The sequence below is a fragment of the Scyliorhinus canicula genome, chromosome 3 (genome assembly GCF_902713615.1).
Source record: "Scyliorhinus canicula chromosome 3, sScyCan1.1, whole genome shotgun sequence".
Lineage (NCBI taxonomy): Eukaryota > Metazoa > Chordata > Chondrichthyes > Carcharhiniformes > Scyliorhinidae > Scyliorhinus > Scyliorhinus canicula.
In genome coordinates this window covers 184,005,440-184,032,127 of record NC_052148.1, presented here as the reverse complement: position 1 = coordinate 184,032,127, position 26,688 = coordinate 184,005,440, and the positions used below count along the sequence as shown (strand labels likewise).

Here is a 26,688-nt window from a genome sequence, read left to right as displayed (position 1 = left end):
TATGGAGTCTCTCTCCCAGCTACACTCCCACGTGGTTTTTGCCCACTTTAAAATTCGCTCCTTGTCCAAATAATTATGTAAACAGACAATTACCGTCCATGGCGGATACCAGGATCCCGGCCCCTGGTGCACCGATCGGTGAACCTTGTCCACACAGTGCGGTTTCGTAATGACTCACTCCTCGACCAGTTTCCCAAACATCTTTGTCACATACTTGGTGGTGCTTGTACCTTTTGCTTTCCTCCAGTAACCTGACTATCCTCAGATTCTGATGCCTGGATCGGTTCTCCTGGTCATCCAGCAGGGCCTTCAAGAATCTGTGGGCCTCTGCCAACATTGCCATTTTTTCCTCTAAAGAGACAATCTGGTTGCTGTGGTCCAAGACCACCCTCTCCACCTCCAAATCGTCGCGCCCTGTGACTCCAATCGCTGCCACAAGCTTTCCATCAACACGCGAAGGGGAGCTGCTGCCACCTGAATCACCTTAGTCAGGTTTTCCCGCATCTCCTGCCGATACTTCTGGAATTATCCAACGATCAATTCCATTAGCTACTCCATTGGTAATTGGGTGGGTGTCGATGACACATCAAGGTCCACAGTATTCTCTTTCGCTCTGCCACGAGGGTCCTCTCAATCTCGGACTTTATTCGATTCTTGCCCCGCGGACAACCCACACCGGAGGAGAAACTAACCAACTACTTTTGCATCAACTTTCTTCTCACCACAACACCAGCTTCGGTGCATGCCGTTTGGTCACACCTTATGTGGGCGTGTTTCAGATTCAAATGCCTGAATCCTGTGAGGCACGAAGGCTGTCTGGAAGCCCGCAAAAGGGCTCTACTGGCCTTCACCGGCCGCACCGTGCTCAAGGGAGAGCGCAACGCGGCCAGAGAATCGCGGCTATAGAATTTACAGCATACAGTCAGGCCATTTTGTCTATCTAGTCTATACCAGTGCAGATGCTCCATCCTCGCATCCCTTTCCTCTAACCTTCGCAGCAGAACCAATTCTACCTCATGTTTATTGAGCTTTCCTTTAAATGAAACCATGCTTTCTCCTCAGCTATTCCATGTGCGTTCCATTTATTGCTCTTTTGGGAAATGAATTTGTCCTCAACTTTTTGAAAAAAACATTTTATTAAGGCATTTATGGTTTTATAACAATAAAAGATACAAGTACAAATGTAAACATAATTCTGTGCGTTACACACCCCTCCATCTCTCCCTGTTCCCGCCTAAGCTAGACAAAAATAGGTTAACCCTTATTAAATCTGCTAACGGTTTAGTTTTCTCTGAAGAACTCCCTATTCAACTTGATCATGACTGTCTTTGTTGTATACCCAATGGATTTCCCATGAGTTCCCCAGAACATGAATCTCCCCTTTAAGGGGGGATGAGACTTCCCCTTTAAGGGACTGGGGCTTCCCCTCTACTTGGAGAGCCCCAGCTGTATAAAAATTCCAGCCCAGGTGCAGGTTGGGGAAGGAGACCCTTAAGGGGAGTGGAGTAGAGCAGTATTAGAATTGTATCGAAATACAACTTGTTCGTAATTTCTACTATCGTCTATGCATTCTACTTATCGCAGATTCAACAATCTTATATTTATGAACTCTAAGTTTTGACTTCTCCTTTCATGTAAACTTTATTCTGTAAATCTACCCTTTCATACTCTTATAGATCTCTATCAGATTACCTCTCAGCTTTTTCTCTTCCAAAGGAAAGAGCTCCAGCATCTTCAGAGGAGCTCTCTGGGGAGAAGGTGACCCAATAGTAGCATCACTGGACTATCTAGAGACCGAGGGTAATCCTCTGGGGACCTTTTGAATCCTACCAGCGGAGATGGTGAAATTTGAATTGAATAAAAATTTTGGAATTAAAGTCTATCCACAAAACCATTGTTGACAGTTGTAAAGACCCATCTGATTCGCTAATGATCTTGAAGAAAGTAAATCTGCCATCCTTACCTGGTCCGGCTGACTTGTGACTCCAGACCTTCTTGAATCGTCTTTTTGCATCTTCTCCAGTATCTCAATATCCTTTTTGTATGGACACCGGACTGTGCATAGTGCACTTATGTGAGACCTAATAAGGCTTATTTCCATCTCATAGGCAGATGCTTAAATATCAGATTATGGGTGAAGAAAAATGGCAAAACATGTCAATGCCGGGGGTATCACTCTCGGGTCCTGGGTAAAGTGCACAAGCAAACTTCAGCAGCCTCGTCAGAATTGCCAAATAGATAAGGGGTGAGATCTTCTGGCTGTTCACACTAGTGGGATCTTCCAGCCCTGCCGACGGTGTACCCGGCTGCGGGTTTCCCGGCCAAGTGGAGCGGATTCAATGGGAAATCCCAGTGACAGCGCCGGAACCAGATGATCCTGCTGCTGGCCAATGGTGGGCTGCCTCCCGCCACCGATAAACACGCCATGGGGTGTGTCATGTGAGAGTACCTTTAAGAAATAGGTGTTTATCAGTGATGTCAGAGTGTGGGTGGTGCTGGGCTGTCTGCTTTTACTTTCGCTTTGGGCTCTCTGCTACAGGGTACATTTTAGTTTTGTTTTTAGAGCTGTACAGCTGCAGTCACAGCAAGAAGGTGGATTAGTCTCTCTCTCTCTCTCTCTGCAATCTAAAGACTGTCTCCAGATTCTTTGGTGATTTTAAAAAATAATACCTGTTTCTGTAGAAAAGTTAAACCGATGTCTTTCTGTAAAAAGGTTTTTTTTGTGTCTTATGGATGTTGCAAGGAAAGATTAAGAGTTACTTATAAAGTTTTGTATTCTTTGGGGAATTTACTGGTGTTGATAGTTGTTAGGATGTTTATTGTGGGTTTATAAAGTGTTAACTGGTTTAATAAATAAACATTGTTTGAATTTAAAAGTACTGTAGGTTTCTGTTACACCTGCAGAGTAGGCCCGTGTGCTCCCCATAACCACCATCTATTAAAAGTTGTGGGTCAGGTGAACTCCATGATACACTTTGGGGTTCTCTCAACCCTGGACCATAACAGGAGGTAAGAGAATCTTTCCCCGCGAATTCTGAGCAGGATTCTCCGTTTGTCGACGCTGAAATCATGAAACGCAATTGGGCGGAGATTAGGTTCCAACGCCAAAATCGCGGAGGGCGCTGATTTGACACCAAATCACGTTTCTCCGTCACCTCGACAGCGGCGTCAATGCATCCCGGAACGCACATACAGTAGTCACAGTTTGAAAATCATTAGTGGGCACAACCCGGTATTCTCCGGGGGCTCTGCAATTCTGCTCCTCCGATGGGCCGAGTTCCTGACAGAGTTGTTTACTTGCGCTTTTAAAAATCATGAAACTGGCATGGTGACTGATGAAGGAGAGAGGAGGTGGACTACAGAGAGGAGCGATCATGGGCAGCCGGGCTGGACACTGGATGTGCTGACTGGGGTGGCGGGAGGTGGGCAGACGGGGGCACAGGCTGAGTGGGCAGGGTGACCGCCCCATGGGACTAGAAATGTGCCCAAGCACGGACCGGCATTACCACGACCATCTTGCTGCACACCCCAGTGACCACCCATCTAGGCCCCTGGCTCTGCAGAGTGACAGTGGTAGTATGGGTGCACCCATTCCCGCAGCCCAAACCCCGCCACCCGGCCGCAACCCAGGGCAACACCGACAGTAGCTCACTCGGGAGCTGCTGACACCACCTGTCATTCTAGGAGCTGCCGGACTGAGCGTTGTTGCACGTTTTGCTATGGGTGTAAAACGCGTTTATTGGGGTGTATTAACTTGCCTGTGTTAAAGGCCGTGTGCTTAACACCACTAGGCTCTGTCTATGTATTTTTCAGCTCAGGAGTCGCCAGTTGCCGTATAGACAACTCACAAAATATCTCAAGGTCAGGTTCAAAGTAATAAAACGATACACCGATTAGTAAGTTCCAAACGATCAATATTTATTATACAATTATAATAAATACGCATGCACACACTAAGGGACTAAGCTATGACTAAACTAAGCAAACAGAATACTTAACTACGCAGGAACAGGCAAGGTCAGGGAGCGAGGCCTTCGTCCCGGTCTTGGGCTGCAACCTTCAGAAAGCGTGCTGGTCACTGGGGGTCTAGCGGGCTTGGTTCGCGTAGCGAGCGTCGTATTGGCACTTACGGTTCGGCGGCTGGTGCTCAACGGCTGGAGTCAGGATACTCGTTGGAGGTCTTGGTCAAAGCCGGAGCACGAAACAACAGACAGGACCATGTGTGGGGGTCTATATTTATAGGGGTCCCCAATGTCCTTCCCTCTTCCTGGGCGGGCTTTACCTTTAGGTATCGATTGGATCGCTTCCAATCGATATCTTTTGAATTCCTCCAATGTAAGGGTCTTTCTCGATGGTGGGGGCGGTTTCTATAGTGGATACTTCTGGTGCCGCTCTGTCTGGACATCCACTTAAAGTATCTTATTCAAACCCAAATGTTGCCATTGTGTGTGCCTAGATCTGGACTGCCTCATTAGTATGTAGAACGTTCTGCCATTATCACCTTTGGTTGGAGATCTTCCACCTGGCCAGAAACTGGTTTTGCTGCTTGCAAAATGCTAATGAGTGTTTGCAGGCTGTTTGCCTTGGCTAAACTGTTTTTCCCTACAGTCTTAGCGATTCTCCATTTTGTTTGGTTCAGTGTCCATTTTAGGTGGCTACAGCGTGCTGTTGAAGACTCCGGCTGAGCAGAGAGTCAGTGCGACATATCTGTCAGATGTTGGCACACCTGGCACCGCGGGGAAATGGGGTAGGGCACCCGCTCCCAGTGACCGATAAGGTGATGGACGCTCTGAACTTTTACACCACTGAGTCCTTCCAGGTGCCAAGAGGAGTCCTGTCCGAGATCTCACAGACCTTGGTGCACATGGAGACCCTATATGCCCAGTCGGCACAATACATCCATTTGAATGTGGACGGAGCCCACCAGGATGCCGGGACAGCGGGGTTGTCGGGGTGCCCTGGGTCCAGTGGGTGATCGATGGGATCCATGTCCCCCTACAAGCACCTGCAGATAACAGGCCATTCCACACCAACCGAAAGAGGTTCCAGTCGATTAACTAGCAGCTGATATGTAACCATCGCTGCGCATCTGCATCCGGTACCCAGGCAGTGTGCACAACACCTTCATCCTCGCACACACAACAATTCTGACATGTTCGAGACACCCCCGGCCCACTGGTTGGGGAGGTGACTCCTGGGTGACAGGAGTTATCCACTGCAGCTGTGGCTGATGACGTGTATCCGGTGGCTATAGACTTGTACAATGACGCCCAAGAAGCAACCAGGTCTGTGATCGAGCGGTGCTTCGGCATCCTGAAGATGCTGTTCAGGTGCCAGGACCGCTCTGGCAGATCCCTCCAGTATGATGCTGAGAGGGTCGCCCGCATCATGGCAGCCTGCTGCGGCCTCCACAACATCACGCAGCAGAGGGCCGATATGCTGGAAGATGAGGTAGAACAGCAGGCATCGTCCGACGAGGAGGATGGGGAAGGGCAAGGTTGGGTGGGACATGGAGCCGGGCAGCCACAGGAGGCCACATGATGTGTACGCCCTGATTGCCTCCAGTTTCACTGACTAGTGGGTGGGGGGAGCGGGGGGGAGTTACTGGCCAGGGCACAGACACCATATCTACCCCCCCACCCCCCCACCCTACCCCGCCTGCAGCTCACTCCGGGATACGGAGGTGACGCTCTACGGGGTGCAGGCCCTGTGTTGGCATTAACAGCCGGTTGGGTCCATGGGTTGGAGGATGCTGACGACCCGCTCTGCGATGAGCTCTGGTGCTCCACATCGTTTGGCAATGTCTGACTCCTGCCCATGGTAGCGCTTTTCACCATCCACCTGGACAATCTCTGTAGCGAGCTGACCATTTCATCACACAGTCCCATCGGATCCCTGGGATGGCAGTTGGGCGGGTGTGGAGCCCTGACCACCCACAGGGTCTGCCCATTTCCGCCCCCTAAGCCCACCTATTGCCCCACCCAGCCCAGACCAGCCCACCCCTCACATTCATCTGACAAAGAACCGAGGCAGGTTGTAAGGTGGTAACAGGTGTTTATTAATGTTAAAAAATATCTACAGATTTGTGCCCTAGCCGCTGTAACTAAACTGTGCCCTGCATCCATGCCAACTTAACTAGTGTCTACTTTTCTGGCCTTACGGCCCCTAACATTATACCTATGTGGTTCCCCAGACGATACAGCAGGAGTTGAAGCGGCCTGCTGTGATACCTGATACCTGCCCTGTAACCTGGGTCCCCATTGGCAGGCGTCGTCCGGGGCCACCGGACCTTGGTGGGCCCAGCTGCTAATCGGGTGTCCCGGGTGACGTGGTCTGCCCTCTTCTGCCCGCTGCCCACCAGATACATCAGGGACAGGTGGGGGGCGGGGGGGGGGGGGGGGGGGGGGGGGGGGGTCCGAGGATGGTGGGGAGTCCGAGGTGCTGCAGTGTTCTCGCACCTCCCCTGCGGGAGTCACCGGCACAGGTCCTATCACCTCCTCCTCTCTCGGGGTGCCCAATGGTCCCTGTGCCACTTTGGTCTCGACCAGGGTCTGCACGCTCGCGGCTATGGAGCACAGGGAGGGGACCATCTCCGTCTGGGTCTGGACCGCATCACGCTATGACTGTGCCACCACCTTCTCCCACTGGGACGGGGCCACCTCCCTCTGTATCTGTGCCACTCAGCCACATCCTGGGCAATGTCACCGATGTTCCCAGCCATGGGCTGTTGTCACTGGGCCATGCTCAGGAGCGCAGCTGCAATTTCCAGGTGGCTCTGATGGTCACCTGTGAGAGGGCAGTCCTGTCCTGAGCCTTGGCCAGCGCCTGCACAGAATGCCCCAGGCCTTGGACATGCTGATCCATAGCCAAATCCATCGCCCCCAATGCCTCCACCGTGGATGCCACCCGTGCAGTGTTGGCCTGGGTGGCACGCGTGGTCGGCACCACCTCCTCTCCTGCACTGAGCTGGACTCCTCCAGCTGCACCTGCAGGTGCTGGATGCTCGCCACCAACCCCTCATATAGTCCCTGTCTCTGCGACTGCATCGCCACAATTGATGGGACTGTCTGTTCCAGAAGCTCAAGTCTTGTCTTGATGTCAGCTAGTGCCTCCGACTGTCTGTCCCTTGAGGGTTCCTACCTCCACCTGCTGTACTAGGTCAACTGTGTGGTGAGCACCAGAGAGTGAGTTTCTTCACTAACTTGTCCACCGAGGTGAGTGTCTCTGACATGGTGGAGGTTGTTGGAGATAGCTGTGATGGAAATCGCTGTCATCCTCCGACCCGAGCTCCAGGGTCTCCTGAGTCTCAGGCAGAGGGCTGGTGTTCGAGCTGCTCTTGGCATCACTGCTTGGCCCACAGGGGAGCTGGCTGGGGGCAGGCGACGCCAATTGGACCCGCCCCATCCTCAGCAGGTCCAGTAAGTCACGAGGCAAGATGCATGGCAAGACCGCGGGCAGGGGGAAGTGGTGGAGATGAGGTTGGGGGTAGTGGTGGTGTAGGGTGAGAGTGGTGTTGGAGGGGGGTTGGTACAGGGTTCATGGAGAGCAACAACTAAGCGGGGCCTCACTTCCTCGCCTGCGGCCGGGCTCCACCTCAGCGACCAACTTTTTTTCTGGGCTGCGGACCACGTCCAGGGCCCTCTGCTTGGCTACAGTGAGGGTCCGCAGGTTCAGCGGTCCTCCTCCTGTCTTCTCCCACTCCCGCTGATTGTGTGCGGTCTTCTTATTGGGGGGGGGGGGAAGAAGCAGAAGACGACAGTGTTAGACAGTCTGGTGCATGCAACCCAGCGGATAGGCAGCTGGTGGCCTCAGTGGCCAGGACACCTGGCCATGGCGGCCGGTATGGGTGCCGACATGTGCAGGGTGGGGGTTAGGCCGCCCTCCGGTTTGGGGGTGGCAGGGTTACAGGTGTGTGGGTTGGCGTTGGTGCCGGGGCACCGCGCCTCCTGCTCACCCTGGCCGTCCTGAGGAGGTCCTGCAGTTTTTTCCGGCACTGCTGTTCGGTCTGGACGGTGTTGCTGGCGGCGCTTACCACCTCTGCCACCTGCGCCCAGGCACGACCAACGATGGGAGCTGGCAGCCTCCTTCTTGGGCTGGGGTACAGGGTCACCCTGCTCTCCTCCAAGGCATCAAGTCAGAGAGGGTCTCCAGTTCACCATCGGTAAACCGCGGGCTGCTCTCCTTGCTGCCACCTTGTTGGCTGCGATGTTGTCTGCAAGGAGTGCAGTGTGAATATGCGGCTGCAGCTTGTCAACCTCCTGAGTGTCAATCGCAGAACTGGTGATTCTGATACCGGTTCTCGTTGGAATCGATTGTGTTCCACGTGCCACGGTGCTCGCGCCTTAACAGCAGCAGAATCGGTCAAAGTGTGGTGCCAGTTATGTGGCGTGAATGCCCACGTTGCGTTGGTGTCAACACTTAGTCTCAGAAATGCAGAATCCTGCCCTCTATATTTTAGTTCAATTGTTTGTTTATGTTACTCAGAATATCATCACAATCAAATTATTAATTTATGTGCTTAGCACATGAGCTCAAAATATGACTATTTTGTGTCTCAATTCCAATAAGGCAGTTGACAAAATAAAAGAATGGCTGTTGAGAAAGAGTGAAAATAGTCATGAATCACAACTCCACTACATAATCCAAAAAAAATCACTTTCAGTAATATTTACAGACGGATGCTTAATTGAGTGTAAGCCTTGGCGAATGGTAACACCCTCACATCTAAGCCAGGAGGTTGTAGGTTCAAGTTCCACTCCAGGAATTGAAAATGAAATCTAAATTGACACTTCAGTGCTGTACTGAAGGAGTGCTTCCATTGGAGATGTTGTTTTTCTGATGAAAGGTTAAACTGACGCACCAAATATCCTCTCAGGTCATCGTAAAAAATTCCATGCTTCTTCTTCCCCCTGCTTCCTTCCTACTTCAACAGAGATAATAATCAAGTTCATAAATATATTTTAACACGTTCAGTAAAAATGCTTTTTAAATGTTTTTTTTAACATTTTCAACACTAACATTTTATCCAAAAAACAAAACCATGCAAAACAACGAGAACAGCAACCATCCCCCCCCCTCCGCACGCACACTACCAAGCCAATAACACAAAGAATAACCCCTCCCCCGAGCTCCACCCCTCTTTGCCCTAGCAGCTGATGGTAACCAACTCTTTAAAGTGAATAAACAGACCCCCATCTCTCAAGGAACTGCTCAATCCCCCCCACCTCAAAGTAAACTTAACCTTCTCTAAATACAGGAACTCCATCAGGTCCACAAGCCATATTGAGGCACTGGGCAGAGAGGCTGACCTGCATCCCAACAGGACTCTCCTGCGAGCAATCAGCGACGCGAAGGCTAAATCACTGCCCTCGCTCCTGTCGCAGCTCCGGTAACTCGGCCACCTCAAATATGGTCCCCAGGGGACTGGGCCGCAAATCCAAGTGCAAAATCGCGGACATGGTTCCGGAAAACGACCTCCAGCTCGGACAGGACCAGAACATATGTATATGGTTGGCAGGTCCCCTCCCACACTGCTGGTCAAGTGTTCTCCACTCCCTCAAACACCTGGGTCATCCTCGACCTTGTCAGGTGCACCCTGTGCACCTTCAACTGTGTTAACACAAGCCTCACACACGAGGTTGAGGCATCCACCCTCCGTAGCACCTCACATCATAACCCCTCCTCCAATGCCAACCCCAGCTCCTCCTCCCATTTGGCCTTAACCCGTTCCAATCCTCCAACCCCTCTGGTAGTCCCATGATCAGAGGATTCTGCCGCTGTGACTGTTCTCAAGGTCCTCATATTTGGTTCTCAGCCCTTTATTACTTTCCTCCAACTCCGGCAGCTTCTCACCCATGAAGGTGAACATGGCGTTGAGCCGCCTCCACCCCCTTCAACACCTCTCCCTGCTCCCGCATTGCCGTTAACACATTTCCAAGGGCCTCTTTTATTGGGGCCGATGTATCATGCACCAACTGTTTGAACGTTCCCATTATCTCCTTCTCATGCCGCTAAAAATGTTTGTCAAGCTGCCGCTCAAACTCCTCCACCAACACCTTGGCCAGCGTGTCCAACTTAATGGGCGCAGCCCCACACGGTGACCTAGCCCCAGCCATCTTTCCTCCCACAGAACACCGTGCCGAACTTGAGCTCTCAGGCGGACTAGTGCCGTATTCTTCCTTTGGGTTTTTAACATCCTCCGATTAGTACAACTTTACTGGAGACCGCTAATGTAAAATTTCCCCTGAGAACTGGGTGAAAAGGGCCAAGAAACAGAAGCACTAGCAGAAGGCACCCAACGTGTGATCTCCGCCTCCATCTCGCCACTGGAAATCCTCAACATTCTGTAAAATAACACATGAATGCCATGCAAAGACATTAAACATTCAAATGTTAGAGTCACAATTGTAGATTTTAGGCCAGAAAATACAACATGTTCAGGTGAAATTATTGTAGCAATATTTTTAATGCTGAAGCCACCTTTTATTATTTCATTGACTGTAAAGTTCTTTGAGATGTCTCATTGCCATGAAAAATGCAATATAAAAGCAAGTCTGGCTTTTCTTTAGAAAGGTACGTTCATTTATGTCGTACCTTTCCAAACCTCAGGACATCCCAAAACACTTTCCAGCCAATGTAGCACTTTTCAAGCTAGTCAGTGTTGTAATGAAAGTAATTTGTTTTTATAATGATATAAAGGCACCAATAGAACATAGGACATTACAGCGCAGTACAGGCCCTTCAGCCCTCGATGTTGTCCCGACCTGTGAAACCACTCTAAAGCCCATCTACACTATTCCCTTATCATCCATATGTTTATCCAATGACCATTTAAATGCCCTTTAATGTTGGCGAGTCCACGCCTGTTGCAGGCAGGACATTCCACGACCTTACTACTCTCTGAGTAAAGAACCCACCTCTGACACCTGTCCCATTTCTATCTCCCCTCAGTTTAAAGCTATGTCCCCTCGTGCTAGCCATCACCATCTGAAGAAACAGTCTCTCGCTGTCCACCCTATCTAATCCTCTGATCATCTTGTATACCTCAATTAAGTCACCTCTTAACCTTCTTCTCTCTAACGAAAACAGCCTTAAATCCCTCAGCCTTTCCTCATAAGATCTTCCCTCCGTACCAGGCAACATCCTGGTAAATCTCCTCTGTACCCTTTCCAATGCTTCCACATTGTTAGGTGGATTGGCCATGCTAAATTGCCCGTAGTGTAAGGTTAATGGGGGGATTGTTGGGTTACGGGTATACGGGTTACGTGGGGTTAAGTAGGGTGATCATTGCTCGGCACAACATCGAGGGCCGAAGGGCCTGTTCTGTGCTGTACTGTTCTATGTTCTATCCTTCCTATAATGCGGCGACCAGAACTGCACACAATACTCCAAATGCGGCCGCACCAGAGTTTTGTACAGCTGCAACATGACCTCATGGCTCCGAAACTCAATGCCTCCACCAATAAAAGCTAACACACCTCACGGTAGCATGGTGGTTAGCATCAATGCTTCACAGCTCCAGGGTCCCAGGTTCGATTCCCGGCTGGGTCACTGTCTGTGTGGAGTCTGCACGTCCTCCCCATGTGTGCGTGGGTTTCCTCCGGGTGCTCCGGTTTCCTCCCACAGTCCAAAGATGTGCGGGTTAGGTGGATTGGCCATGTTAAATTGCCCGTAGTGTAAGGTTAATGGGGGGGTTGTTGGGTTATGGGTATACGGGTTACGTGGGTTTAAGTAGGGTGATCATTGTTCGGCACAACATGGAGGGCCGAAGGGCCTGTTCTGTGCTGTACTGTTCTATGTTCTATGTACACCGTATGCCTTCTTAACAACCCTCTCAACCTGGGTGGCAACTTTCAGGGATCTATGTACATGGACACCGAGATCTCTCTGCTCATCCACACTATCAAGAATCTTACCATTAGCTCAGTACTCTGTCTTCCTGTTACTCCTTCCAAAATGAATCACCTCACACGTTTCTGAATTTGCCACCTCTCAGCCCAGCTCTGCAGCTTATCTATGTCCCTCTAACCTGCAACATCCTTCCGCACTGTCCACAACTCCTCCGATTTTAGTATCAACTACAAATTTACTCACCCATCCTTCTGCGCCCTCCTCCAGGTCATTTATAAAAATGACAAACAGCAGAGCCCCAAAATAGATCCTTGTAGTGTTAATTCCTGGTTAATTTGCTGTCAGTCTGGATTCAATAAAATCTGAGATGGATTTGCAGGTATCATATCATTTAATAATAACTAACTTGCAAGGCTGACTCAATCCATAGAGCTACAGGACACACATACTGTCTTCTGCAGCTCCCAGGATAAAGAGAAACTCAGAACAAAGGAACACTGGAGATATACTTCAAATTACATCAAGATTCGCATACAAACTTCCCATTGGTCATTTTACACACCTCCTGACCTGGTCATATATCCTAATTGGCTCACTTATCCTGGGCACATTTTTAACCCAGCATCCTTTTCACTATTCTCCACGAGGCTACCATCCCCCGAGCCATGCTTTGCTCTCCTCTTTGTTCTCTGTCTGTGAACACATTACCCTCAGGGTCCTACTGTCCATCATATTTGTTTGCTCACTTCCTCAGTAGTACACCACTAGTAACTGAACTCCAGGCTGAACATTTCCCATCAACCACCACCCTCTGTCTTCTTACAGCGAGCCAATTTCTGATCCAAACTGCTAAATCACCCTGAATCCCATGCCTCCATATTTTCTGCAAGAGCCTACCATAGGAAACCTTATCAAACGCTTTACTGAAATCCATCGACACCACATCAACTGCTTTCCCCTTGTCCACCTATTTGGTCACCTTCTCCAAGAACTCAATAAGGTTTGTGAGGCACGACCTACCTTCACAAAACCGTGTTGACTGTCTCTAATCAATTTATTCCTTTCAAGACGATTATCAATCCTATCTCTTATAAACCTTTCCAAGACTTTGCCCACAGCAGAAGTAAGGCTCACTGGTCTATAGTTACCATGGTTGTCTCTACTCCCCTTCTTGAACAAGAGGACAACATTTTCTATCCTCCAGTCTTCTGGCACTATTCCTGTAGACAATGAAGACATAAAGATCAAAGCCAAAGGCTCAGAAATCTCCTCCCTAGCTTCTCAGAGAATCCTAGGATAAACCCCATCCGACCCAGGGGACTTATCTGTTTTCACACTTTCCTGAATTGCTAACACCTCCTCCTTATGAACCTCAAGCCCTTCTAATCTAGTAGCCTGTATCTCCGTATTCTCCTCGACAACATTGTCTTTTTCTTCCGTGAATACTGACGAAAAATATTCATTTAGCACCTCTCCTATCTCCTCGGACTCCACGCACAACTTCCCACCACTGTCCTTGACTGGCCCTACTCTTACCCTAGTCATTCTTTTATTCCTGACATATCTATAGAAAGCTTTAGGGTTATCCTTGATCCTACCTGCCAAAGACTTCTCATGTTCCCTCCTGGCTCTTCTTAGTTCTCTTTAGGTCCTTCCTGGCTAACTTGTAGCACTCGAGCGCCCTAACTGATCCTTCACGTCTCATCTTTACATAAGCCTCCTTCTTCCTCTGGACAAGTGATTCAACTAAAACCACGGTTCCCTCGCTTGACCACTTCCTCCCTGCCTGACAGGTACATACTTATCAAGGACATGCAGTAGCTGTTACTTGAACATTTCAATTATGCCCATCCCGTGCAGTTTCCTTCCCCATCCTATGCATCCTAAGTCTTGCCTCATCGCATCATAATTGCCTTTCCCCCAGCTATAACACTTGCCCTGTGGTAGATACCTATCCCTTTCCATCACTAAAGTAAACGTAACCGAATTGTGGTCACTATCACCAAAGTGCTCACCTACCTCCAAATCTAGCACCTGTCCTGATTCATTACCCAGTACCAAATCCAATGTGGCCTCGCCTCTTGTTGGCCTATCTACATACTGTGTCAGGAAACCCTCCTGCACACATTGGACAAAAACGGATCCATCGAAAGTACTCGAACTATAGCGTTTCCAGTCAATATTTGGAAAGTTAAAGTCCCCCATAACAACTGTCCTGTTATTTTCGCTCCTATCCAGAATCATCTTTGCAATCCTTTCCTCTACATCTCTGGAACTCTGGAGGCCTATAGAAAACTCCCAACAGGGTGACCTCTCCTTTCCTGTTTCTAACCTCAGCCCATACTACCTCAGTAGACGAGTCCTCATTAAACGTCCTTTCTGCCACCGTAATACTGTCCTTGACTAACAATGCCACCCCTCCCTCTCTTCTACCACCTTCCCTGAGCTTACTGAAATATCTAAACCATGGAACCTGCAACAACCATACCTGTCCCTGCTCTAGCCATGTCTCCGAAATGGCCACAACATCGTAGTCCCATGTCCTAACCCATGCCGCAAGTTCACCCACCTTATTCCGGATGCTCCTGGTGTTGAAGTAGACACACTTTAAACCACCTTCCCTAACCCTAACCACTTTAAATCACTCATAAGGGATTGTTTATACACATTGTCGGTTTCTTTATGAGCTGCAAGGACGCACATTGGTTAGCACTGTTGCTTCACAGTTCCAGGGTCCCAGGTTCGTATCCTGGCTTAGGTCACTGTCTGTCTGTGTCGAGTCTGCACATTCTCCCCGTGTCTGCGTGGGTTTCTTCCGAGCGCTCCAGTTTCCTCCCATAGTCCAAAGATGTGCAGGTTAGGTGGATTGGCCTTGCTAAATTGCCCTTAGTGTCCAAAAATAAGGAGTAGATGGGGTTACTGGGTTACGAGGATAGGTGTGGGCTAAAGTAGGGTGATCTTTTCAAGGGCTGATACAGACTCGTGCACTGTTCATTCTATATGATTAGAATGTACATTCTACAAAGGTCTGAAGACAAACTATGAGCTAACTCTTTGATGTGAAATAAAGTGCCTCTGCAGAAAGATAGAGACTTGAATGCAAACCTTGGACAAGAGCAAAGTTGAACAGCAATAAGGTGTCTTACTAGAAAGTCTGTTGCCGGTTAGTACTGCATTTTCTAAACTACAGAGGCCCTGAATGAATGAATGAATGAATCTACAAAGAACACCATTACAGGCTGCAAACCAAGGACTTTAATCTGCAAGCTTGTTGTGAAGAAAGTGTGCTAGAAGAACCACCATCTGAAGCAAAGACTTATCTTTTGACTTTCATCCTTAATATTTTTCAACCCCCCCCCACCTTTGTGTGTAGGAGGGGTAGAGGGTGGGATAGTTAAAGTGGGTAGTAGGCATTAGCTTGTCATTAACCAGTTGTATTTTCTGCATATTTCATGAAAGCTCTTGGGATAAATAAACAGTAATCGTGTTTACATTTACAAACCTGGTGACTGTAATTATTGGGCAAACAATTGTCAAAAACTTCAGGTATTTTTATACGTATCATTGGTTAATTCGCTAGTGTTGTGACTCCAGGACATAAAGTGGCTACAATTGACTTGCAATGGCCCAGGGTATTGCAACAATAACGCCTTTTATAATGTAGTACCCTCCCATTGCTGCATTGCAATTTCAGCAAAACATTTTGTGCTCATGTCTCTGGATTGGAACTTAACCCTACAACCTCTGAGGCAAGTTATTACCAACTGAACTATGGCTGGTACAATTTTCAAACTAACACATACAAATGCATAAAGTTCAGGCTCTTTGTTTTACATTGTTAAGCTGCTGAGAAATGTCTGGAAATGTCTATTCATTGGATGCATTAAATTAAGACTTGAAAAGCTGATAAATCACATGTTGGCATTGGCAAGTGCAGGCAATTATCCACGAGCAGTCCAAATACGCTTAATAGTTACACAGAGACAATTCTGCTCTTAACATTTAAAGCAATTATAGATCTCCGTTTATTATATTTAATTAACTAATTATCATATGATGAACACAGGATGAAGAATTGATGTGGTTACTGTTTGTGTGGTACGTTAAGTAGCAAAAGCAACGGCCTAAACTAGGCAACCATTAGATGATGTGGACTATCAGCTGCAGTAGAATTGTTTATCATTACAATTTGTAGCCTTCTGGCTACCAGTGGACAATTCTACAGTGTCCACAACTTCTTTAGTAACAAAGCAGCTCGTACTCACCAATGCATATGACTGACATCCTGGCTCGGACTGATAAATGACCGGTAACCTCCATACCAAAGAAGTATCAGGTGATAACCATCTCCAACAAGGAAAGGCCTGAATGTAAACCTCTAACTGAGATGAACAGCAATAAGGTGTCTTACCAGAAAGCCAGTTGCCTGTGAGTTCTGCATTTTCTAAACTACAGGGGCCCTGCATGAATGAATCTACAAAGAAGACCATTACAGGCTGCAAACCAAGGACTATAATCTGCAGGCTAGCTGTGAAGAAAGTGTGCTAAAAGAACCACCATCTGAAGCAAAGACTCTTATCTTTTGACTTTCACCCTTACTATTTTTCCCCCTTCCTCCCTCTGTTTGTCTGTCATGTATGTGGATGTATCACTGGTAATTGTTTCATGGAGTCCCTAATTGTTTCATGGGTGCTGGGGTAGAGGAATGGAGGTTGGGTAGGCTATTGGAGTGGGTGGGGTTGGGTATGGCAATTTGGGGGTGACGATGGGTGGGGGAGTCGGGGCTGGTGGAGAGTTGGTTGGGCTGATGAGGATGTGGGCGAGGGAGGTGGGGTTGGAAATGAGGGGTGTATTTGGCAATAAGGGGTGAACTTGGGGATGAAGAGATGATAAGTGTGTTAAGGTTAGCAAGACAATGTCAACAGCCCAGTTACAAGCAGTACAGAATGTCCATCCAGTACAACAAATGATTCATTTAATTTCTTAAAGCCTGTCAAGGCCACCTGCAATGCTGATATCAGAAATAGGTGGCAATATTCACCACTTGTGTAGATGGTTACAACTCCACAAAGAATCGAGAACCTCAACTCTATGCAAAGCAGAAAAGACCACTTAATCAGTGCCCTGACACTGGACACCATATTTCCCCCCTTACACCATCTGCAAATGAATAATATGCTGTACAGTATGCATATTCTGCACTGCTTGTAGCTGTACTGTTGACATCTGCATGCAAATTGAAAGAGACCCCCCCCCCACAAGCGATTCTGTTGGGACAATTGTGGTTGGTTAATAAATGTTGCCACACCGCCATATTAAAATGTTTTTTACTGTTATTAATGAGGATTTTTTTTGTCAGTAGTTCTATTGAAATTATAATCCTATCTGAAAGAGTCCGTTTGTGCTTTTGTTAAAAAATCTGACTGAACTAATTGATGGTGTCAGTACATGTAGACTGCTTCAAATCTTCCCCCGTGGGCATTTACTGTCTTCTTTGAAGATGTATAACACTTGTGAGCAGACTTTGGAAAATCATTACTTATTTATTTCCAATATGTTGAAAATCCTTACCAAAATAATTTATCATTGCTAATTTATAAATATCTAAATTGTAGGAGAATATATTCTTCAAGTTCAATACAATCTGGCATTAAAGCTCCATTTAACATCTTCTAATGGGGTGCAAATTACCCACTGGTGTTATTTGGTTACTCTCTCTTGGGCAGGCCCTCAGCATCGAGGATGACTGGCTTCTACTCCAAACAGACTGATCCTAGATTTGCAGAATCTGCCACAGGTTTGGCTGGTGGTGCTTGACGAGGTGGGTGGGACACTCTGGATTCTGCACTCTCTTTCTGCTGATTAAGATTGGCCTCTGCGAGCTGCACCCTATGACGCTCAAGGTGATTGGAGCCTTTGCGGATTCTTTTTCTCCAGCTTGTCCGTTCTCGGGCAAATGATTCATGTGTCAGTGGGGATGTTGCATTTGTTTAGTGAGGATTTCAGAGTGTCCCTGTAGCGTTTCCTCTGACCTCCTATTGATCGCTTGCCATTGCGGAGCTCGGAGTAGAGCACTTGCTTTTGGAGTCTCGTGTCGGGTATGCGGGCAATGTGGCCCACCCAGCACAGCTGGTTGAGCATGACCAGTGGCTCGATACTGGGGATATTGGCCTGGGAGAGGACGCTCAGCTTGGTATACCTAACCTGCCGGTAAATTTGCAGGATTTGCGGAGGTAGTGTTGGTGGTACCTCTCCAGGGATTTGAGTTGTCTGCTGTACATTGTCCATGTATGCAGGAGGGTGGGGACCATGGCTGCACGGCACACCATGAGCTTGGTGCTGGCTTTGAGGTTTCAGTCTTCAAATACTCTGCTCCTCTGGCATCCGAAGACTACACTGGCACATTGGAGTTGAGGTTGTATTTTGTTGTCAATGTCTGCTCACACCGAGAAGAGGCTCCCAAGGTATGGGAAATTATTCGCTTTGTCCAAGGACTCACCGTGGATCTTGATGGTTGGGGGCAGTTTTGTGTGGCAGGAGCGGTCTGGTAGAGAACCTTTGTTTTCAGGATATTTAGTCTGAGGCCCATTCTCTCATATGCCTTGGTGAATGCGTCGACAATGTTTGTAGCTCGGCCTCTGAATGTGCGCACACACACACACGTCGCCTGTGTACTGCAGCTCGATGGCAAAGGTTGGGGTGGTCTTGGTTCTGGCCTGGAGGCGTCGGTGTTTGAACAGTTTCCCACTTGTCCAGGAGGTTAGTTTCACTCCAGCGGGGAGCATCAGGGTGACAGCGTGGAGTGTTGCTGCACGGAAGGTGGAAAGGATTGTTGGTGCGATGATGCAGCCCCATTTGACTCTGGTTTGCACAAGTATTTGGTCTGTGGTGGTTCCAATGCTGAGGATCCTGGTCTGTATATCATTGTGGAACAGGCGGAAAACGGTAGCGAATTTCTGCTGGCAGCCAAATTTGAGGAGGATGCTGCCCAATCCTTCACGATTGACAGAGTCAAAGGTCTTTGTGAGATCGAAGAAGGCACGGTGGCACAGTGGTTAGTACTGCTGTTTCACAGTGCCACGAACCCTGGTTCAATGCCGACCTCGGGTGACTGTGTTGATTCTCCTCTTGTCAGCATCAGTTTCTGCCACGTGCTCTGGCTTCCTCCCACAGTCCAATGATATGCGAGGTGGATTGGCTATGCTAAATTGCCCCTTGGTGTCTAAAAAGGTTATGTAGGATTACGGGGATGAGGTCGGGGCTTGGGCCCAGATATGCTATTCTTTCCAATGGTCAGTGCAGACTCGATGGGACAAATGGCCTCCTTCTGGATTGTAGAAATTCTATGAAGGCAATGTGCAGAGGTTGATGCTGCTCCCTGCACTTTTCCTGAATTTGTTGCGTGCTGAATATTATGTCCATTGAGCCTCTTAATGGGTGGAAGCGCACTGAGACTCAGTGAGGAGCTCTTCAGCAAGTGGGAGAAGGTGGCTGAGGAGTATTCTTGCGATGGATTTTCCTGTGGTGGAGAGTCGGGAAATCCCTCTGTAATTTCTGCAGTTGGTTCTGTCTCCTTTCTTGAAGGTGGTCATAATTAAGGCATCTCTGAGAACATCTGGCATGCTTTCTTCCTTCCAGACAAGGGTGATGAGGTTGTGGATTCTGTCAAGACTGCATATCCACCGCATGTTTGTATTTCTGCTGGGATTCCATCTTCTCCAAGGTCTTGGGAACCTGGATTGTAGTTTTGGGGTACGGGAGATTGAGAGTATAGAGGTCAGGAGCACAGATTTGACTTCGCAGGAGGGTGCCAGTGTTCAGGTAGGTGGTTTGAAGTGTGTCTACTTCAATGCCAGGAGTATACGAAATAAGGTTGGGGAACTGGCAGCATGGGTTGGTACCTGGGACTTCGATGTTGTGGCCATTTCAGAGACATGGATAGAGCAGGAATGGTTGTTGCAGGTTCCGGGGTTTAGGTGTTTTAGTAAGCTCAGAGAAGGGGGCAAAAGAGGGGGAGGTGTGGCGCTGCTAGTCAAGGACAGTATTACGGTGGCGGAAAGGATGCTAGATGGGGACTCTTCTTCCGAGGTAGTATGGGCTGAGGTTAGAAACAGGAAAGGAGAGGTCACCCTGTTGGGAGTTTTCTATAGGCCACCTAATAGTTCTAGGGATGTAGAGGAAAGGATGGCGAAGATGATTCTGGAAAAGAGCGAAAGTAACAGGGTAGTTGTTATGGGAGACTTTAACTTTCCAAATATTGACTGGAAAAGATATAGTTCGAGCACATTAGATGGGTCATTCTTTGTACAATGTGTGCAGGAGGGTTTCCTGACACAATATGTTGACAGGCCAACAAGAGGCGAGGCCACATTGGATTTGGTTTTGGGTAATGAACCAGGCCAGGTGTTAGATCTGGAGGTAGGTGAGCACTTTGGAAACAGTGACCACAATTCGGTGACCTTTACGTTAGTGATGGAAAGGGATAAGTATACCCCGCAGGGCAAGAGTTATAGCTGGGGGAAGGGCAATTATGATGCCATTAGACATGACTTAGGATGTGTTGGTTGGAGAAGTAGGCTGCAAGGGTTGGGCACACTGGATATGTGGAGCTTGTTCAAGGAACAGCTATTGCATGTTCTTGATAAGTACGTACCAGTCAGGCAGGGAGGAAGGGGTCGAGCGAGGGAACCGTGGTTTACCAAAGAAGTGGAATCTCTTGTTAAGAGGAAGAAGGAGGCCTATGTGAAGATGAGGCATGAAGTTTCAGTTGGGGCGCTTGATAGTTACAAGGAAGCGAGGAAGGATCTAAAGAGAGAGCTGAGACGAGCAAGGAGGGGACATGAGAAGTCTTTGGCAGGTAGGATCAAGGAAAACCCAAAAGCTTTCTATAGGTATGTCAGGAATAAAAGAATGACTAGGGCAAGAGTAGGGCCAGTCAAAGACAGTGGTGGGAAGTTGTGTGTGGAGGCTGAGGAGATAAGCGAGATACTAAATGAATACTTTTCGTCAGTATTCACTCAAGAAAAAGATAATATTGTGGAGGAGAATGCTGAGACCCAGGCTATTAGAATAGATGGCATTGAGGTGCGTAGGGAAGTAGTGTTGGCAATTCTGGACAAGGTGAAAATAGATAAGTCCCCGGGGCCGGATGGGATTTATCCTAGGATTCTCTGGGAAGCCAGGGAAGAGATTGCAGAGCCTTTGGCTTTGATTTTTAGGTCATCATTGGCTACAGGAATAGTGCCAGAGGACTGGAGGATAGCAAATGTGGTCCCTTTGTTCAAGAAGGGGAGTAGAGATAACCCCGGTAACTATAGGCCGGTGAGCCTAACGTCTGTGGTGGGTAAAGTCTTGGAGAGGATTATAAAAGATACGATTTATAATCATCTAGATAGGAATAATATGATTAGGGACAGTCAGCATGGTTTTGTGAAGGGTAGGTCATGCCTCACAAACCTTATCGAGTTCTTTGAGAAGGTGACTGAACAGGTAGACGAGGGTAGAGCAGTTGATGTGGTGTATATGGATTTCAGTAAAGCGTTTGATAAGGTTCCCCACGGTCGGCTATTGCAGAAAATACGAAGGCTGGGGATTGAGGGTGATTTAGAGATGTGGATCAGAAATTGGCTAATTGAAAGAAGACAGAGAGTGGTAGTTGATGGGAAATGTTCAGAATGGAGTTCAGTTACGAGTGGCGTACCACAAGGATCTGTTCTGGGGCCGTTGCTGTTTGTCATTTTTATAAATGACCTAGAGGAGGGCGCAGAAGGATGGGTGAGTAAATTTGCAGACGACACTAAAGTCGGTGGAGTTGTAGACAGTGCGGAAGGATGTTGCAGGTTACAGAGGGACATAGATAAGCTGCAGAGCTGGGCTGAGAGGTGGCAAATGGAGTTTAATGTGGAGAAGTGTGAGGTGATTCACTTTGGAAAGAATAACAGAAATGTGGAATATTTGGCTAATGGTAAAATTCTTGGTAGTGTGGATGAGCAGAGGGATCTCGGTGTCCATGTACATAGATCCCTGAAAGTTGCCACCCAGGTTGATAGGGTTGTGAAGAAGGCCTATGGTGTGTTGGCCTTTATTGGTAGAGGGATTGAGTTCCGGAGCCATGAGGTCATGTTGCAGTTGTACAAAACTCTAGTACGGCCGCATTTGGAGTATTGCGTACAGTTCTGGTCGCCTCATTATAGGAAGGACGTGGAAGCTTTGGAACGGGTGCAGAGGAGATTTACCAGGATGTTGCCTGGTATGGAGGGAAAATCTTATGAGGAAAGGCTGATGGACTTGAGGTTGTTTTCGTTAGAGAGAAGAAGGTTAAGAGGTGACTTAATAGAGGCATACAAAATGATCAGAGGGTTAGATAGGGTGGACAGCGAGAGCCTTCTCCCGCGGATGGAGGTGGCTAGCACGAGGGGACATAGCCTTAAATTGAGGGGTAATAGATATAGGACAGAGGTCAGAGGTGGGTTTTTTACGCAAAGAGTGGTGAGGCCGTGGAATGCCCTACCTGCAACAGTAGTGAACTCGCCAACATTGGGGGCATTTAAAAGTTTATTGGATAAGCATATGGATGATAAGGGCATAGTGTAGGTTAGATGGCCTTTAGATTTTTTCCATGTCGGTGCAACATCGAGGGCCGAAGGGCCTGTACTGCGCTGTATCGTTCTATGTTCTATGTTCTATGTCTTGTTGTTCTTCAGTTGTCGGATGGCATTTTCGACCTCACGGCAAGCTGGGGTACGCTGAGATGGTGGCGGCTAGCATGTTGCGGGATGGTGTCGAGGACGTTTGTGTCGAAGGCTGTGCCTTGGTTGAGGAGGTCCTCAAAGTGCTCTCTCCAGCAGTAATTGACTGCCTCTCTATCTTTGATGAGCGCCTCTCCCGTTTTTGGCTCCCAGTGGGATGGGCCCCTGGGTACTTGGACCGTAGATGGTTTTGATTGTGATGAAGAAACCATGCACTTTGTTGTTGTTGTTGGCGAGTTGCTGAGTCTACTGCGCTCTTTCCAGCTACCATCTGTTGTTAGGTTGTGGGTTCCTTGCTGCACCTGGGTTTTCAGTTGCCTGTAGGCTTGTTTCTTCTCACTCAAATTTTGGTGGAGCTGCCAGTTCAGGAACACCTTGCGCCTGTGGTCAAGGAGATTCGGGATCTCCTGATCATTCTCATCGAACCAGTCTTGGTGTTTCTGGTCCAGAGCATGAGCGTCTCCTCGCAGGTGCTGACCATGGTGGCTTTTAAGGCGGATCAGGCGCTGTGGACGTTCTGCGGCTCTGGCTCATTGGTTGTCGCCAGGTTAGTTGTGAGCCGCCAGTTGAGTAGCTCTTTCTTCATGGGGTCTTTGAATCCAGTGATGTTGAATCTCCTGAGGCAGAGTTTCTTCAGTCTGTGCCAGTTTGGGGCCTGGGTGATGGAGATGGTAGAGCAGATTAGTCAGTCATCAGTCCAGCTGTTGTCATTTCTGGCCATGGCATGGATGTTTTTGCGATCCCTTACCCAGACGATGGCATAGTCTATTAGATGCCAGAGCCTGGAGTGGGGGGTGTTGCTATAAAGTATTCTGCTTGTTCCTCTGGTGGAAGAGGGTATTTGTGATGATCAGGTCATGCTCTAAACGTTTTGTCAGGAGGAGGACTTCTTTGACGTTTGTTTTCCCCACACATTTCCTGCCGAACGCGCCTTTCCAAAGGTTTGCGCCCTTCCCGACTCTAGCATTGAAGTCGCTGAGGAGAATATGCTCGTGTCCCTTTTGGATGCAGAACAGCAATTAGTTGAGGCTGGAATAGGATGCCTCTTTTCTCTTGTCCATTGAATCTAAGGTTGGGGCATAGGCACTGACGGCTATGATGTGCTGTTTCTGATGCAGTGTGAGCTGTAGGGTTATGAGCCGTTCACTCATCCCGCAGGGGCATTGAGACATCCGACCAACTCGTTTTTTATGGCAAAGCCGACCCCATAGAGACGGCATTCTTCTGGTTTATCTTCCCAGAAGAAGGTATATCCACTACTTTGTTCTTTAAGCCGGCCGTATCCTGCTAGTTGTGTCTCGCTCAAGGCAGCGATGTCAGTGTTGTGGCATCAAATTCCTGAGGTATGATGGCAGCGCGACATTCCGGCCTTTTGCCAATGGTGTTGTCCATTAGGGTCCTGACGTTCCAGGTCACTAAATTCATTTGGATGGGTGGGGTGGAAAATGCCTGTGCGTGGATTCTTTTAACGAGGGGTGGTCATTGCACACCCACCACCACACGGTCCCAGCAGAGCAAGGTCTTGGCCCAGTGGCAGGGAGATCCGAGACAACTGGAGACCAAGCTTTGCTGTAGGATGGTGACTAACACACTCTCATCATCCTCCGCTCAGCTGCCTGTCAGTGATGTCACATTTGAAGCATGATATTTAATTGGTTATTATATAATTGCTGATACAAAATCTGATGGCAGGAATTTCCAGCCCTTTCCACGGACAGGATCTTCCAGTCCTGCCAAAAGCTACCCCCCAGAGTGGCCGGCAAGCCATGCAAAACTCCATGGGGTTCGACAGGAGATCCCGACAGTGGTCAATTGCAGCCGCCACCACTGTGCAAAGACACGATGCAGAGGAGGGCCCGGAAAATCCCAGCCAATGAGTATTTTACATTATTTTACATTGGTATGACATCAGAACCAAAGTGAAGTATTTTCATCTAAATTTAAGGCTTCCTGTACTGAAGCTGATAAAAGATGAAAATATAGCTGCATTTAGAATGATGCCACCTTGATATAAATATTGCAAGTACTTCTGTGGCTGCATGGAGGGTAAGGTCTCAGAACCATGCGGCAGTAAGTTCTGGGTTTAAGGTATATACTTCAAACAGCTGTACTCGGAAGAAGATCATGAGCTAAAAATAAGTTATAGCCTTATTTCAGGCACGGGGATCACAAATCATGACCAGCCCACACTCATTCCTATTTTTGTAGGCAGCATGCAAACCTGGTGCTCCTTCCCTATTGGCCTGATTGTAGCACTGGCTCAAACGAGGCCTGCACTCCTGACTGCTCAACAGTCTGTTTTGATGTCATGTGATGCAACCAATTTGCTCCTCTTAAAATAAGTCCTGCTTTCATAAATGGAAGCTACCGTGATGGAAGGAAGCTACTGCTGGCTATATGCACTGACACCTGCTGCATGTGGAGCTACTTAAATGGAGCAGTAGGGGAGGGAGAAAGAAGGGTGTTTGTTGTTGTTTGGCAAATAGGAAGCAAATATGTTTGTCCATGTCCCATGCATCAGATCTTTGTAGGAGTCCTGCGAGAGATGGAGATCCTGCAAGATAATGGACATGTGGTCAATGAGAGGGAAGGATCATCTTGTCTGACATGAACCACTCATTTGAGACGGGTCATCAGGGTGAAGCTACAGTGGAACCTCACCGTGTGGCACAGGCCAACCACACTGTTTGTGACTGCTCTTTCTTCGGTCAACCCTGCAATCTATAGGGACCATTCCTCATAATTCCTCACGACGCTTTCCCGCTTATAATGGACTATCTTCTCCTGCGGGAACAAAGAGAGGGCTTTGTGAGATACAGGCTTGATGAGTCAAGGCGGGTCTATAGACGGTGCCATTTGTGGACACCGCAACTGGACTTGAAGGAATTGTCCTGGTGGGTGCAAGTGGGTTCTGGGGAACAAGCATGAAGATCGGATGTGGGGAGCATGCGAGGTATCAGCCACTGATTTGTAGGGGAGTGGGTGGATGTTGGGAATATGAGGGGTGGTACACAACTGATGGCAGGAGAGACATGATAAATTAGACTTTCAGCTTGGTGGATGTCATTGGTCTTCTCCCAGCATTGGGCCGAGGTCTTCCTTGTCATGCTAACCGCACTGACGGCTGCTGCCACTGCCTATCAGATGATATTGGTGGCCCGACTGCTGGTTCTCTGACCTTTTCGTGGGAAAAGAATGCTCTGCCTCACATCGGTGTCGAAAATCCTGGCCAGGTTGGATCCCCAAGGTGAGGAGAAGGTCTGTGTACTGCTTGGGTGTTGACTGGGAGTAAGTGGGGAGGGAGTTTTTAAAAGTACCTTTCACTTGTTAACGGCGAGATGCCGAGGCACGAGTCCAGCAAATCAGGTGACGAGACAGCCAGTAATGGAGATGTGCTCATCAGGGCTCATTTTCAGCAATAAGTGCTGTTAAATAGGGGCCACGGTCTCACAAACATGGCCATTTCGAAACACCCTGCCAATTCCGCCCAAATTTACAGTTCGAATTTCTTAGTGGAATCCTGCCATCGGTGAGCTGTCATGGTGGAGTCGGTGAGGTTGAAGCATGAATCATGGATCTGGATGTTGTCTAAATTGTAGATCTGAATGTGGTACAAATTGTAGGTCTGAGAATGGTCAGCACTATGTCTGGACTTCCTGTGATGTGACAACTGAAGTTCTCTGAAGTACCTTGCAGTAACCTGGGAAAGTGCACAAGGGTGAGGAGATGAGACCAACTCTCTCTTTGATCAGGTAAAATGAAGAACTTGATTTTGCAGTAATAATAATGGTGAAGCTATCTATATTTGCCATTCTTATGGTGTTAAGCAATCTGCAACTTTTAGTTTCAGCGCATTGGGAAGTTAAATTTCGGAAATCCAGAAGGAAATCCAGAAGGTGCTATCACCTCCACAGGGCTAGTGCAGCCGTTTCCAATACACACAACAAAATACCTGGCTTGAACTCTCTGTTCCTGTCCACTATGTCCACACTAAAAGCAGCTGGAAAACTTAGGGTGGCACATTGGAAGTTATGCCTGATTTAAGGGAATGTATGCTGAGAAGCCCAGGGAAATGCGAAGGACCGTCAGC

General features: G+C 48.2%; 1 protein-coding gene across 13 annotated transcripts in view; it reads left to right on the top strand.

Annotated features, from left to right (window-relative positions):
* Positions 1-26,688, top strand: part of ndst3 (N-deacetylase/N-sulfotransferase (heparan glucosaminyl) 3) — a 1,441,915-nt gene that overhangs the window by 278,969 nt on the left and 1,136,258 nt on the right. Inside the window, exon 1 of one of the 13 annotated variants that reach the window (XM_038791872.1) lies at positions 26,264-26,350. The exons of the other annotated variants lie outside the window; for them this stretch is intronic. The gene's annotated coding sequence lies outside the window, so the exon portion shown is untranslated. Of the gene's footprint in view, positions 1-26,263; positions 26,351-26,688 lie in introns of those variants that run through there. 13 annotated transcript variants of the gene reach the window in all.